The sequence below is a fragment of the Eptatretus burgeri genome, chromosome 12 (genome assembly GCF_056783735.1).
Source record: "Eptatretus burgeri isolate ZD-2024b chromosome 12, Ebu_testis_v1, whole genome shotgun sequence".
Taxonomy (NCBI): Eukaryota; Metazoa; Chordata; class Myxini; order Myxiniformes; family Myxinidae; genus Eptatretus; species Eptatretus burgeri.
In genome coordinates this window covers 36,267,275-36,283,371 of record NC_140972.1, presented here as the reverse complement: position 1 = coordinate 36,283,371, position 16,097 = coordinate 36,267,275, and the positions used below count along the sequence as shown (strand labels likewise).

Genomic DNA, 16,097 nt, shown 5'->3' with positions numbered 1-16,097 from the left:
CAACACTGGTGAAACAATGCATAAACGACCTGGAGGTTGACATTCTCGAGAATAAAGGATTCCGAACTAATGGCTCATGTACAAACTTTTGTGCATCGTATGATACCTCTAAACGTTGCACCCTGAGGATTTGCCAAGCATTCAAAAGGCTCTGATGAAAACTGGGGAGCTGAGACATGTCAACGTGCTGCAGGTCGATGAGGAAAAGTTCACGTTCATATTTCAGACCTTCCACTTTCTGCAACCAGGCGTTTGTGAGAGGTCGCCAAGGAACACACTCACTGTACAGTCGGCACTTAATCGTGGAAATTCGGAATTCCATTATCCGACTTGGGAGATGCATCAGATTTTGACCACCCGCATTTCGGGGTCTGCAGACCATGTCTGGGCCCAGCCAATGGTGGCCACCCCAGAAAAAATCAGTCAGAACCCTCTGGATGCCTGTGACCAAGTATCTCAGAGGTTCAAGTGGGATAACTTTATGCCAAACTAGAACTACGTTGTCGATGGCACACCATCGCGTATTCCCGCGCGCACTGCTTTGTCCCATTAACGCTAGTTTTTTTTCTTTAATCAGCCCCCATCACCCCACCCCCTCTGGCCCGGCCCCTAGGGGTCATATCAAAAATCTGACAGTGTTGTGCACTTCCCCATACATTTATCTCCTCTGTCCCAAAGTTTCAAGCTCCTATCTCAAACGGTATAGGAGGAGCTATTTTGATCCCATATCCGCTAAGCACCCCCTACCCCCCAAGCACCCCCTGATCATCATGTGTTTAAAAAATATGTTGTTAAATGTATAACTCATGAATACGTTTGATTTAAAAAGCTATGACAATTTTTTTTTTAATCGACCCCCATGACCCCAACCGCTCTGGCCTGGCCCCGAGGGGTCATATCAAAAATCCGAAAGTGTTGTGCACTTCCCCATACATATATCTACTATGTCCCAAAGTTTCAAGTTCCTATTTCAAACGGTGTAGGAGGAGTTACAGGGAAAGACAGAGGGATGTACGGACGTACGGACGGCGGAGACAATCACAATATTCCCGCTTTACTTCGAAAGCGCGGGAATAGTAATAATAAAAGGAACCACCAGGTTGTTTATGATTGACACCCGTGTCTTAAACGAGGGAAGTTGGTACAATCTTCTCCACCTTGCCAGTTTCAATTTAATTCTTTCCAGGAAGTTCTCCCAATTTTTTTGTTCATACGCTTCAATTCCTAGAAATAAGCCAAAATATTTAAACCCCTCACTACTCCACTGTATTCCTCCTGGTAAAACGGGCAGGGACGAGGAAGGCGATCTGGGGCCCACCCAAAAAGCTGCACTTTTTTCCAATTTACCCTTGCAGTAGAAGCAAGTTCAAACTGGGTAAGGCAACGAGAGACCTCAGAAACATCTTTTTGATTTGCAATAGCAACACAAATATCATCAGCATAAGCTGAAACGACGACTTTGGAGTTTTGTGAAAGAGAGACTCCTAACACTGAGTTCCGAAGTAAAACTAATAAAGGTTCAACGGATAGATTGTAGAGCATGCCTGATAGCGCACAGCCCTGACGGATGCCTCGCTGAAAGGGGAAAGGGTAACAAAGACTATTATTAACCTTCAGCAGACAAGATGCATTTTTGTACAATAACTCAACATAAGCAATAAATTTTTCCCCAAACCCTGTTCTCCTTAATACATCAAACAAAAAAGAATGGTTAACACTGTCAAAAGCTTTTTCTTGATCTAAAAGTAATAAACCAAAACCAGGAGATGTAGTTAGACTGAGACTGATCAAGTCTCTCACCCAAAAAATATTATCGTATATGTAATGGAACATTCTGGAACACAGTATGATTGATCAGTGCCAATCAAGAAAGAGATGACTTCCTTTAGACGGGTTGCAAGTGCTTTTGACAGGAGGAGTGACACATAAGTGACACATAAGTCATAAGTGCTTTTTTGTCCGTGTTGAGGAGTGACACAGGCCGCCAATTTGCGGTCTCATGCAGGTTTCCTTTCTTCGGAAGGAGACACAAAACTGCCCTCCAGCAGCTCAATGGCAATTCACCTTGATCAACACTAACCCTAACAGCTTCAGGCACCTCCTGAAAGACCTCAAGAAGAGCAAGGCCTAGAATGTCCCAGAAAGCCTTATAAAATTCAGCCAGAAGGCCGTCTAGTCCAGGGGCTTTCCCATCCTTGCTATCCTTGAGCACAGCAGTAAGTTCTCCAAGAGAAATGCCAGGTTCAAGCAATTGTTGTTGGTCTTCAGACAGAGAAGGGAGCTGTTCAAGTATCGCATTCCTGTTCTCCTCATTCACAACTCTTTTTGCGAAGTTCAGAAAAATCGTCTTGTAGTTCATGCTTGATATTACTCTGGGAGGTCAACACATCACCACCAGAAGAGCACAAAGCATGGATTTGTTGAGAGGTCTTGACCATTTTTTACCAATTGAAGAACCCTTTGTTTGGTGTGTCAAGTTGGATTTTTTCGTTCCGCAGTCGAACGAATGCACCGGCCGCCTGCTCTTTCACCATTTCAGCCAGAAGGGTCCTTTTCTCTGACAACTGCTGGAAATTCATGCTAGGCAATCCAGCTTTCTGCTCACAGATAAGTATATCGTTTTTTACAGCAGATATCACACCAAAAGCATTGTATGTGCTGTAAGAGCAGTATTGTTGGCAAAAACATTTGATTTGGGACTTTGTGCAGTCCCACCATTGTCTTAAGTTCAAATATGAACCCTTTTGTGACTCGCATTTTTCCCATACCATTTTAAAAGCTTCCATAAAATGTGCACTTTGTAAAAGTTTCAAATTAAAAGTCCAATATGCACTTCCACAGACATGATGAGGAAAGCCACACACCATGACAATCATGTGATGATCAGAAAAACCAGATGGCCTTATATAAGAGTTCTTAACAATGTTTAGCATTTCATGACTGACATAAAACCTGTCGAGGCGAGCCATCGTCAAAACATTTCTTGATGCACAAACCCATGTATACTGACGGAATTTACGGTTTTGTACCCGCCACACATCCACCAGTTTAAACTTTTTGACGAGCTGTGCCAAAGGCCTTGCACTGGGTGGATGAGGCTCACAAGTGTTCCGATCAAGTTGTGGGTTGAGGGTGCAGTTGTAGTCACCCCCCAGACACAACAACATGGTTAAGTCAATGGTGCTTACAAACTCTGCCAACTTGTACAGAAAGGCACCTCTTTCAGAGTTAGCACTAGGACAGTAACCATTTGTCATGCAAATCTTTAGGTTACTACTGACAAATTGCACAGACAGTAAAGTAACCTTTGCAAATTTCCTTACAAGTTATCTCCGAAGGCTGAAGTTGAGGATGCAACACTATTGCCACACCAGCCTTGGCCTCACCAAGCGCACTCGAGAAAAAAAAAGACAACCTTTAAAGATTTTACACCACTCATCCTCAGAAGACTGATTTGCAGGCATCTCCTGTAGCATTAACACATCAATTTTTTCATTTTGGAAGAGCTGAAATACCTGGAGGCGACGCACACAACTGCGGCCTCCACTGATGTTCAGGGATGCTACTTTTATCTCCATTCAGTTAGTTATTCTTGAAGCTCTTTACCAGCCTGAGTAACACATTTCCTTAACCTTTGGAATTGAGGCTCTGATATGTTAACCTGATAATGATCACGAATCATACCCCTTGCAGTTTTAATGAAATCGTGTAAATTCGGGAAGTAATCTTTGATTTTTACATTTCTATTCCTGAATGTCTCATCCAGAAATTTAACCACATTTTCTTGAGACACTAAGGTTGTGTCGTTTCCCCCTTCATCCTCTTGAGAGCTTAAAGCACTAAAATGTGGGGTAGAAGAGGTTTCATCTGAATCAAGTGCTTCATCTATAACCTCTCCTATTACTTGTGGAACATTTACTTTTGGCTCAACAGAAAGTTCTGCTCTGTTTCCGGACCCCTCCGAATTTGCCTTGTCCATGTCCTTCCCCTCTACAACCCTTACATCATCATCTGTGAGGGAGGGGTTGACATTTAACTCACAGGGATTTTCCCCTTTATTTCTTCATCACTGTCAGACATAGCTGTTAACTCGTCTGAACAAGTTTGGCTAACAGGACAAACACTTAAAACATCCTGAGATACCTCACCGTTCTCTGTGTCCTGCTCAGGGTCGGCCAGTGGAACAAGTGAAGTTTCCACATCCACACACGACTCCGGTACCACCCAGGGGTTTCCAATGTGAGACGTCCCTTGGGGCTCCACCGAGCCTGACACGATCTGGACCTTATTCTGTTCCTTAGCATCAAAGGCATCAACATTTGACCGTTTTTGGCCTTTGTTCCTGGTATCCGTAATCGATACCTCCATATCATCCACACTGTCCTGTACAGTGGATGGTTAAGGAGAGGAAGCAACCACTTTCACTTCCTCGTTTGTTGGGGGTGGATTAATTACGTCACGATTACACACCCTCTCTCCAACGCCGGTCGGGGTGGACGAGTCCAAATCGTCAAACACCTCAGCCGGGGGGGGAGGCGGGGCGGGGCTCCCGATTCACCCTCTCCCCATTAGTTTGTGGTGAGGAAGAATCGTTCCTCACCGAACCCTCACTTTCTTGCGGTGTAACCGCATTGGGACAAACACTCTTCACGTACACGTCATGACCTCTGAGGAGGCAAACATTTTATATTCAAACCCTTCGATTTTTACACCGAGTACAACATTCAGTGTTTTTCCATTTCCAGGTAGTATCATATAAACCACTCTTTTAAAGGACATGACGTGGTTAAATTTATCGCTAACATGACACATCGGCACCATTGAGATCCTCGACACAACCTTACCGAACTTGGTTAACTGGTTACACAAGTCCTGGTTCCTTATAAATGGTGGAATATTATTAATGTTAACTTTAACCGCTGGGGCCTGTAAAGCGAACATAGAGAGGTAAGTGTTCGGTTCGATGAACAGGCCAGGGTCAACCACCGTGGTGACCATGTGTTCCTCCGACACAAACACCACAAACTTGTTATTCATGCGAGAAGCAGCACGAACATTATGTAAACCAACGATGTTACCGATGGCGGAAAGCACATCGTTAAGTTCCACCTCACTGGGAGGGAAGCAAAAAACAGCGTTTTTACGAGTTAGTGACTCGAACATCTCGACACGGAAACGTTCACCCGCCATTCTAACTCAAGAAAACAAGTCAGTAAACTTTATCGAGAGAAATAAGGCGTTTTCACAAACACCAAGAAATTAACGATTAAAGTTGAGAATTAACAAAGAACACAGTCACAGTGAACGAGAAAAACCTCCCCCGGCGGCCATGACAGGCCTTCGGCCTACGATTCATTCTCTCTGTCTCTGTCTCTGTCTCTGTCTCTGTCTCTGTCTCTGTCTCTGTCTCTGTCTCTGTCTCTGTCTCTGTCTCTCTCTCTCTCTCTCTCTCTCTCTCTCTCTCTCTCTCTCTCTCTCTCTCTCTCTCTCTCTCTCTCTCTCTCTCACTCTCACTCTCACTCTCACTCTCACTCTCACTCTCACTCTCACTCTCACTCTCACTCTCACTCTCTCTCTCTCTCTCTCTCTCTCTCTCTCTCTCTCTCTCTCTCTCTCTCTCTCTCTCTCTCTCTCTCTCTCTCTCTCTCTCTCTCTCTCTCACACTCTCTCTCACTCTCTCTCACACACACACACACACACACACACACACACACACACACACACACACACACACAGAAAAATAACACGGGAAAAGTCCACAAGTAGAAAACGAACACATGGGAAACAAAAAATGGGGAAAGTGGAAACACCAAACAGCACAGCAGAGGAGAAGAGAGGAGAGGGACTGATCAATTCCTTCAGGGTTTTCTTTATTTAATTTTTTCAATGATATTTGTGTGTTTTTGAAAAAAAATGACTCATCTGGGCTTTTACCTTCTGTCGATTTATAAATGGAGTAAAAACTGAAGAAAACAAGTCTGAAGACGACGATGGTTCACGAGCGGTATTTGAGGATGTAGATTGTTTCAGAAGTCAAGGATGAGATAATGTGATAATGTTTGGCCAAGTTATAAAAATGATCAACACGATGTGGTACGAGTGACAGGTTATTAGCTGCAAAATGTCGAAAACCCGGATTCGTTCAATAACTTAAAAAATTTGACCTTTGCATAACCTTTAAAGGTCACAAAACAATGTTGTGGACATTAAAATAAGGAAACAGGATACGCGCTATAGCTTATTGGAGTTAGTTCGTCGAAGAAGGTCGAAAACCCGGTTCGATTCCCACTTTGAAAATTTGACCTTTGTGAACTTTAAAGGTCAAAGGTCAAGGATGATGACCTTTGGTGCAAAACTTCCTCCGGAACATTTCAGGAACAATATAATGTCATATAGGCTATATGGCATTTCGCACTCCTCGGATTATCCATACTTTGATGAAATCAGCGTAAAAACAAACTTGAAGGGGGCGCCACGGACAAGGTGTTCGAGATAGAGCAAAATGGTTTCAAGACTTTAGGTGGGGAATGACCTCAAGATTATGCATAAAAAATATTGTCATCCCAGCTCTCAAAGTTTGGGCGGTCGTATGATTTTTATGTCAAAATTCGAAATTTTCTAAGTTCGTGACCTTGACCTGTGACCTTGGGACGAAAAGGAAAAATCGAGCTCCGTGGGGCTATGCAGGTGCCATTGGGATAACCAAATACCGAAACCCCTGCCAGATTCGACAAACCCCTCGGAGAAGATGGATTTTTATGTCAAAATCGCAATTTTCTAAGTTCGTGACCTTGTGACCTTGGGACGAAAATGAAAAATCGAGCTCCATGGGGCTATGCAGGCGCCATTGGGCTAACCAAATACTGAAACCCCTGCCATATTCGACAAACCCCCTAGGAGAAGATGCAAATTGAAATGAGCTACCCCCTAAAAACACAATTCGCATTTTCTAAGTTCGTGACCTTGTGGCCTTGACCTTGGGACGAAAATGAAAAATCGAGCTCTATGGGGCTATGCAGGTGCCATTGGGCGAACCAAATACCGAAACCCCTGTCAGATTCGACAAACCCTCTAGGAGAAGATGCAAATTGAAATTGGCTACCCCCTAAAAACACGTTTTTTGGGCGTGGCTCCGCCCATAATGGGCACACCACACCCATTCTCAGGAAAACACAACTAGATCATGATATAAACCTCCCACCAAAATTTTGTCAGGATCGGATCAAAACCCATGGAGCTATGCTCAGGACAGACAGACAGACAGACAGACAGACACACAACAATTACGAATATAGTGGTCACTTATTTATTTTCGTGAAAAATTTTTTTCGTGAACCAAAAGTCCCTGAGTTCAATATGTTTGCGGAAGGAATATTTTAAAAAGGCCTTTATTTCATCATCCGAAGGAGCAACTTTCGCCTCATAAGTCTGAAAAGGTATTTTCTCAACATCATCCACTTCCAATTCTCCAAGACCAAATCATCCTTTCATCCTATAATATCACAAGATACTTCTAATATGTCCAACCTCACTATTCTCTCCACTCGGTGTAGTATTATCTTCTTCTTTCATGTGTAGCACAGGGCTGTGGGGTAGCAACATTGGGTGAGAGTGCAATGATGCGGTGCCCTCTGTGTGTTAGGAGAGCAATTTGGAATTTGGTCAGGGTGCAAGCAATAGCTCGCCTCGTCTTCGCGAAGGACACAGTGGGATCTTTAACATCCACCAACTAATGTCAGCAGATGGGACGTCCAGTTTAATGTTGATCCAAGGGACAGCACACGCATTTATGAGTCACGTCGACTGTGAAACACCGGGATGACAGTTTATGGCTGGGCCGAGATGAGACCCCAGGCTAGATAGCTTAGAGATGAGCGTGCATAGCTATAGGCCAGTGATTCTCCACCCTTTCTCTGTCATTTACCCCCTTGGCTTGATGTATTTCGCCATTTACCCCCTTACTCCCATGCAAAAAAATTCATAGCCGGCATAGAGGCACAGAAAAAAAGATAGAACAACTTTATTATTAAGGTTTAGCACAAAATAAACTTTGATAAAGGAAAAAAACAAAACATACAGTCCACTTATATCAAACAAGATCAAACAAAAATACCAGAAGCATTATCAGTGGAAACTCTGCTGATTCACTGAGTCAACCAGTTTATTTATTCAAGAAGCTGTTGTTTATTTATTCTAGACAACGCTACCCTCATGTCGTCATCGGCTTTTAGGCGGTTCCTTGCCTTTGTCTTCATTGCTACTAAAGTAGAGAAACCTGATTCACATAGATATGTGGTGACAAAGGGAACAGGCACTTTGAAGGCTCGCTGAGTAAGTGGGAATTAATCTGTGAGTTTCATCCAGAAATCAACACCAGCTCTATCAAATTCTTCCTTTAGACTAGCAGAGGACTGAAGATCAATCAGCTCCTCTTTTGCTCGGTTGTCATCTCTCATTTCTGACAGATCAGTGGTAAAAGGTCTTAATATCCATCTTTCTGTAGGTGTCATGTCTTCTGGAAAGTAGCCAGTGAAGTGATGCTTCAAGATGTTCACATGTGCTGTGATGTCTTCGTTTATTTCAGGTACCGCACCAGGTTCTTCTCCAATGGCCTCATCCAGGTTTGGAAAATTTGCAAAAAAGTTTTTTGATGAACTCTTCAATGTCAATAAATCCAGCTTTGTCTGCAATGCTTTCATCTTTTCACCTGCTTCAACGATGGTTACTGATTTTCCCTGGAGTTGTTTGTTGACTTGGTTAAGATGGGTAAATATATCTGAGAGTTACCCTAAAGAGGCGATGAACTTTGAATCAGAAAACTTTTCCCACAGCTTTGAATTCCGGTCACGAAGAAAAATCTCTTCCTCAGTACGGAGCTCAAACGCTCGATTAAGAATAAGTCCACGTGAGAGCCACCTCACCTCAGTCTGAAGCAAAATAATTGAATGCTCAGAGCCCATCTCATCACAAAAAGCTTTGAACAAGCGGTGATTCAGTGCTCCGGCACAAATGAAATTAACAGCCTCAATAACTTTTTGAAAAACCATTTTCAGATTTTCAGGAAGGGTTTTCACCGCTAATGCAAATCTGTGAAGAACACAATGCATTGTTATCACATGGGGTGCCTTTTGTTTTACAAGTGCAGTGATCCCTGATCTAACTCCCGTCATGGCCGGGGCTCCATCAGCACAAATTTGACCAACTATGTCCCATGTGAGATTGTTCCTTTCAAAGAAGTCTTCTATTTTCTGCATTATGTCAGCAGCCTTTGTGGTTTATTGGAGAGTTTCACAGAAAACAAATTCATCCTTCAGTTCTTTTCCACAAATGTACCGGACAAAAACAAGCAGTTGTGAAAAGTTAGCAACATCACAGGATTCATCAAGTTGCAAGGAAATTTTTGCTGGGCTAGATTTGATCTGTTCAATAACTTGTTGACAAATATCTTGAGACATTTCACTAATACGTCGATTAATATTGTCATTATAAAGGGGAATGTCTTGAATCTTCTGGTTTGCTTCTTTCCCACATACATGTTCAACCATTTCTAACGCACAAGGTTTAATCAACTTCTCGGCAATCTCGTGAGGTTTCTTTGCCTTTGCTATTTGCTGTGCTACGTGATGGGAACCTGCAAGCATTGGTTTCTTGTTAAATACGAAGCCATGTTTGGGCAATGTTCCTGCAGCCCTAAACCGAGCTCTCTTTGCCTCAAAGGTAGCACGGTCACCAGATGCATGGGCAGGACGAGTAGCTTCCAGGTGCTGTTCGCGCTGCGTTGCGAATCAATCAGAAAGTTGTTGTGTTCGTGTCTAATGAAAATTTTGTTCATGATGTTGTGAGTGAGGGGTTAACCACTGATAATGGTGTTTTTATGTTAGCTTCCCCCATGGATACTCCAGCAGTAAAAAAAAATGTTGTGTCTAATGCTCCACCGTTCTTACCGAATGATGTATTATCGGCAGTCCTGTCTCGTTATGGAACAGTTGTCTCGAGAATGTCAATGATCCCCCTCAGGAGCAGCGACAAGAGGATAAAACACGTAATGAGTTTCTGTCGACAGGTGTACAAGGTACTTCCCGATCGTGGCGACGACACGGGGTTGAACATTTCGTTCAAGGTAAATTTCAATGATCGCCAGTATATCACATGTATTCCTTATCGACCTCGTTAACGTGCTTTCTCTGTGGAACCTTTGGTCATGTGAAATGTTTCTGCCCTAAAGTTTGGTGTTTAAAGTGTGGTGAAAACGGTCATGTCGATACGGATTGTAAAAAGGATATAAATACCTCAAATCCCATTGAAAAGACTGAAGTGAATCCCGTTAGTTTAACTGTTCCTGCTGATTCATCATGTAGTGAAGCAATGATTATTATTTCAAAAAAACATGGACAGCATCAGCTGCTAATGTTTCTATCGGTGCTGCAAAGAAGGTAGTGTTGGATAAGGACAGTGGAGCTGAAAATGACCTCAATGTGTTCTTCATGTTTCGACCTGTATTGGGGAAAAAAGATCGTGAAGTAGGTCCTGTAGTTGAGGAAAATACGTCTCAAAGTTTGCAGATTATTTCTGAGAATATAAATTGTTGTTTGGGTGAAATAGATAATGATGCTAAAGACTGTTAAACCCTAGAATGAACCATTACCATCACTAAGTACTGTGAACGAGCAGACAGCGTTTAACACGTCCCTCCTCAGTGCCCCCTTCACTGATGCAAATTCAAAATTGCACTTCTGGATCTCCGATTGAATTGGTAGATAAGGCTCCGCAAGAATGTGAAACCACGATTTAAACTCCTGCTGAGCATAAGGAACATCATGGAAATGATGGAAACACACTAGAGCTTTCCAGTGAACCTCCATCGATTCTGAACATTCCATTAGTGACTCCGGAGGCTGAAATCCTCAACCCCGGAGGTATCTTGTCTGATTTGTCAGAATCTGATGAGGATGTCGAGTTGCCTGAGTTGTCTCAGTCTCCATCCGATCAGCCAATGATAGCTCCTCAACTGGTTCTTTCTTTCCTGAATATAGACAGCGAAATGTAGTTATCAAAGTTAATTTCCTGATCTAGTTTTGTTTATTCAAACTGCCAAAGATATTATGAGAAAGGCCGATGAGTTCTCCTTGACAAAGTCACAGTTTCACCGTGTCAGGAAATTCATTACGAGAGCCGGTGTTGAGATTTCACAAAACCAAACCAAACCCTTTGAATGAAGAAAATCACCTTTGGTACCTTGAATATTAATGGTGGAAGTGCAAACCGCAACCGCCAAGCTCAAGTGAAAAGTTTAATGAAACGGAAGAATATCGACATACTTTTATTACAGGAAACACACATTACCCAGAATGTCGAGTATGATTGGTGCCATCTTTTTGGGGGGGACAGTGTCTTTTTTAGCAACTTGTCCTCTCTTTCGGCAGGTGTTGCTTTCATACTGAGACCTGGGCTCACACCTGAGTCACGTCTCTTCTGGGAGATTGTTAAAAGCCGGTTTATCTCTCTTGAACTAGTCATTAACAATTTCCATTTCATTTTATTTCATGTGTGTGCACCTAGTGGGAGCACAGAACGGAGAGCTTTCTTTGTGTCTGTGATCAATCACTTACAGGCGGTTGATTTCAGTCGCTGTGTTTGCATAGGGGGTGATTTTAACTGTACCTTTGAACCTGGAATGGACAGGAATACACCAGAACCTCATCCCGACTATTGTGGTGATTTATCGCTTTTCTCTTCTCGGGTTGGTTTGTTAGATGTATGGAGGGTACTTTACCCCAATGAATCCCAGTTTACGTGGAGCCGTCTTACCAGAGGGAGGTTTTCCTTTGCCGGATTTGACCGATGGTATATAAACTCACGCTTTTGGAACACTGTGGTCTCTCCAGATTTCTCTCCATTTATATTCTCAGATCATCAGGTCAGGTCAGGTATGGGAGCATGTGCAAGAACAGCGCGTCGCTGCGTCCACTTTCCACTGGTACTCCAGGGGCCTCCGTCTGGCCATCCCCCAAGCAGATGCCAGGCCCATCCCCATCTCCTTGAGATGATGGTCAACCTGCTGCAACCATGAGGCACGTGGTCGGCCCACTGGCCTCCTCCACTCATGAGACTCCCTCGCTGAGAGAATCTGGTGAGCAGGATCAGCGTCAGGAAAACGAGCCACATGTCCATACAGCCGCAACTGACGCTCACGGACCATGCAGGTAACAAATCTCATCCGAGTCTCTCTCAGCAACCGCTCGTTGGACACAAAATCCGACCAGCGATAGCCAAGGATTCTCCGAAGACACCTGGTACCAAAGGAATTAAGTCTCCGTCTCAGATCCTTGGTCAGAGTCCAAGTCTCGCACCCATAGAGCAAGACAGGAAGTACCAAGGACCTGAAGACTCGGACTTTCGTCCTCCAACACAGGTACCGGCAGCGCCACACCCCATGATCCAGTGAATCCATGACTCCCCAGGCCCGACCCAGACGTCTATTGACCTCTGACTCGCAGCCAGCAGAGACATGAATATCACTGCCAAGGGAAGTGAATCTCTCCACGACCTCAATATCCTCACCACAAACAGACACAGACAGGACAGCAGCATCCAAGATGTCACCGAAAGCCTGGATCTTAGTTTTGACCCAAGAAACCCGTAATCCCAGTGGCTCAGACTCCTCATTCAGCACCTCGAGGGCCCCCAAAAGGATGTCTAAAGTCTCCGCAAAGATGACTGCATCATCTGCAAAATCAAGGTCCGAGATCTTGACATTCCCAAACGATGCACCGCAACTTGATCTCTCCGACATCCTCCCTAAAATCCAGTCCATACAAGTGCTGAAAAGTGTGGGGGCAAGTACACATCCCTGACGAACTCCGGTAACAACTGGAAATAAGTCAGAGGTGGTACCACCACACTTCACAGCACTCTCAGTACCAGAGTAGAGTTCAGACATCAGATCTATCAGTTTTGGTGGCACCCTACGAAGACCAAGAATCCTCCAGAGGACATCCCGATTCACTGAATCGAACGCTTTACAGAGATCAACATAGGCTGCAAGCAGCCCCTGCCGAAACTCTCGTCTGCGTTCGGTGAGGACACGAAGGGCAAGGATACGGTCAATCGTTGACCTCTTTGGTGTAAAGCCTGACTGCTCTGGGCGCTGGTGCTCAAGCAGATGGTGGCGAACCCTATCAAGAATTATCCGAGCAAAGACCTTGCCCGGCACTGAGAGCAGCGTCACCCCTCGGTAGTTGTTGCAGTCTTGGCGATCACCCTTCCCTTTCCAAAGAGGGACAACAAGGCCCCTCTTCCAGTCAGTTGGGATGATGCCTGTGTTCCAGGTAGAGTACAAAACTGCATGCAACGACACGAGTGCACATCCCGATTCACTGAATCGAACGCTTTACAGAGATCAACATAGGCTGCAAGCAGCCCCTGCCGAAACTCTCGTCTGCGTTCGGTGAGGACACGAAGGGCAAGGATACGGTCAATCGTTGACCTCTTTGGTGTAAAGCCTGACTGCTCTGGGCGCTGGTGCTCAAGCAGATGGTGGCGAACCCTATCAAGAATTATCCGAGCAAAGACCTTGCCCGGCACTGAGAGCAGCGACACCCCTCGGTAGTTGTTGTAGTCTTGGCGATCACCCTTCCCTTTCCAGAGAGGGACAACAAGGCCCCTCTTCCAGTCAGTTGGGATGATGCCTGTGTTCCAGGTAGAGTACAAAACTGCATGCAACGACACGAGTGCAGCATTTCCACCAGCCTTGAGAAGTTCGGCATGGTTGCCACAGATCCCTGGAGCTTTGCCCCATTTCAACTGGTTCACCGCAGCCCGTGTTGCCACAAGCGAAGGTGGACCACAGTTGATTCGAGGGTCAGCAACAGGGATTGTAACACCCTTGACGTCCAACTCGACAGTTGGGGGATCAGCCTGGTACAACCGCTCAAAGTAACCGGCCCAGCGGGCCTTCACCTCAGACTCCTCTGTCAAGAGCCTACCACTCTCTGCTCGAACTGCAGTGCTCCGAGGGATGGGCTTGGATGAACGTAATGCGCGAATTCCCCTGTAAGCGGGACGAGAATCACCTGTCCACAGGTGATGCTCTAACCCCTCACAGATTCCTCGCACATAGGCCTCCTTGTCCAACCTCAGTGCACGTTCAGTTTTACGCCTCAGCTCCCTGAACAGCTCAGCTCTGCCATTCAGCCTGGCCCTGCGACTCTGGTCAATGGTATCCAGTGTCCCTTGAGAGACAAAATTCTTTGCCCTGCGGTGAGTTCCAAGACATCCAGCGGCAACATCAAGGACGGTGGTCTTGAAGGTGCTCCACAACTCTTCAGGACCCCCCAAAGCACCCAGACCCCCCAAGTGTCCACTCAGCCTGTTCGCAAACTCCTCAGCTACTCTCTCATCCCTGAGCTTGGCAACATCCAGCCTAGGCTGGGATGGTACCATTCTCCAGGATTTAAGGTGCAGCTTTAGAGTTGCTACTACAAGCCTGTGGTCAGTATTGAGGAACTGAGCACTCCGGTAGACCCTGCAGTTCTTGATCATCCTCCAACGACCGTCAATGAGGACATGGTCAATCTCCTTTGCCACACCGCCAGCGTTGGAATACCAAGTCCAGCGATGAGCTTGTGGGCGCTGAAACCATGAACCAGCCACCCTAAGTCCATGACTTCTTGCAAAGTCAAGGAACTTAGTGCTATTCTGCTTCATAGTTTCTGACCCATGGGGACCAACACACACCTCATAACCATCCCTATCAGTTCCAGTCGATGCATTGAAATCCCCCAAGACTAGAAGTGTATCTCGTCTGGGGCACTGATCAACCACAGACTTGAGTGTGGCGTAGAATGCATCCTTCACGGTGAGATCACTCGCCTCAGTCGGAGCATAAACAGAGACCAGGGAAATGACACCTAAGGAGTGACGAATCCTTAATCTCATAATACGCTCGTTGACCGGTGTTACCTCAATTATCATTGGGCTCAGCTTATTGGACACAGCTACAGCAACTCCTTGGGTATGGTAACCATCAGAGCGACCAGACCAATAGTAGGTGTAACCACCCACCATTATCTCGCCGCAATCCGGTCTCCGAACCTCAGAGAGAGCTGCAATCCCGATGTCCAAACGCTTGAGCTCAGATGATAACAGAGACAGGTGATCATCCTCTCTTAGGGATAGGACATTCCAGGCACCCACCCGAAGGGACCGCCTCAGGTTAACCCAAGGAGACCGCCGTCTGGTGGACGACACCTCAGCACCACTCTGACACACTCTCCCGCAATCTGACCCAGGGATGTTACCCCGTGGTTTCCCTCCTATCAAAGATTGGGGGTCCCGAAGGCTTTGCCCCAATCCCGTCATCCGGTGAGCTGCCCTGCAAAGGGAAGCTGCACAGGAGGTACTCCCACGGAGTGGGTTTTCAGGTTTTTTTGCGTTTTTGCGTTTTGCGGAATGAAGGGTTTTACGGTGGCCGGAGTGCAAATCCTGCCACCAACCTCCTAATAAAAAAGTAACCCAACTGCAGGAGGACATCCGCAGACACAGTTGGGCACTAGATATGGATGGCCGTTGGCTCACAAGGAGCTCCTCCGCCCTTTGACAGGTTTTGTTTTTAATCCTGCTGGGTGTCCATATCCAAACATCCTCCTCACCAGAAAACCTGGTGGGGGAGACGGTTTAGTCGCCGACAACCCGACCATGGAACAGGTTAGTACAGGTTTACATGGTACCTGTAGCAGGTCACAGATCGAACCTGACCTGACATCAGATCATCACTTAGTAACTGTGGGGCTTTTTCTCTCTCAATCAATACATAGAAGTGCATATTGGAAATTTAATACTAATATTTTTGAAGATAATGTATTTATAGAAGCTTTCCAACTTTTCTGGACTAACCAAATCTGAAGAAAAAGACTCTTTTTTTTTTATTCAGTGAATTTATGGTGGGACATTACAAAAACCCAGATTAGGGTGTTTTGTCAGCAGTTCAGGACAAACACTACAAATGTTAAGAATATAACAATGGCTTGTTTAGAAGCTGACATTGTACATCTAGAAAGTAAACTGGCTAACAACAATGATACAGGAAGTTATTAATT

The 16,097-nt window shown here is 45.2% G+C and overlaps 1 protein-coding gene and 1 pseudogene across 4 annotated transcripts in view; one reads left to right on the top strand and one right to left on the bottom strand.

Annotated features, from left to right (window-relative positions):
• Window positions 1-16,097, bottom strand: part of LOC147015414 (E3 ubiquitin-protein ligase MARCHF3-like) — a 223,654-nt gene that overhangs the window by 68,661 nt on the left and 138,896 nt on the right. The window lies entirely within an intron of this gene.
• On the top strand, window positions 8,569-11,903 carry LOC147015415 (uncharacterized; annotated as a pseudogene).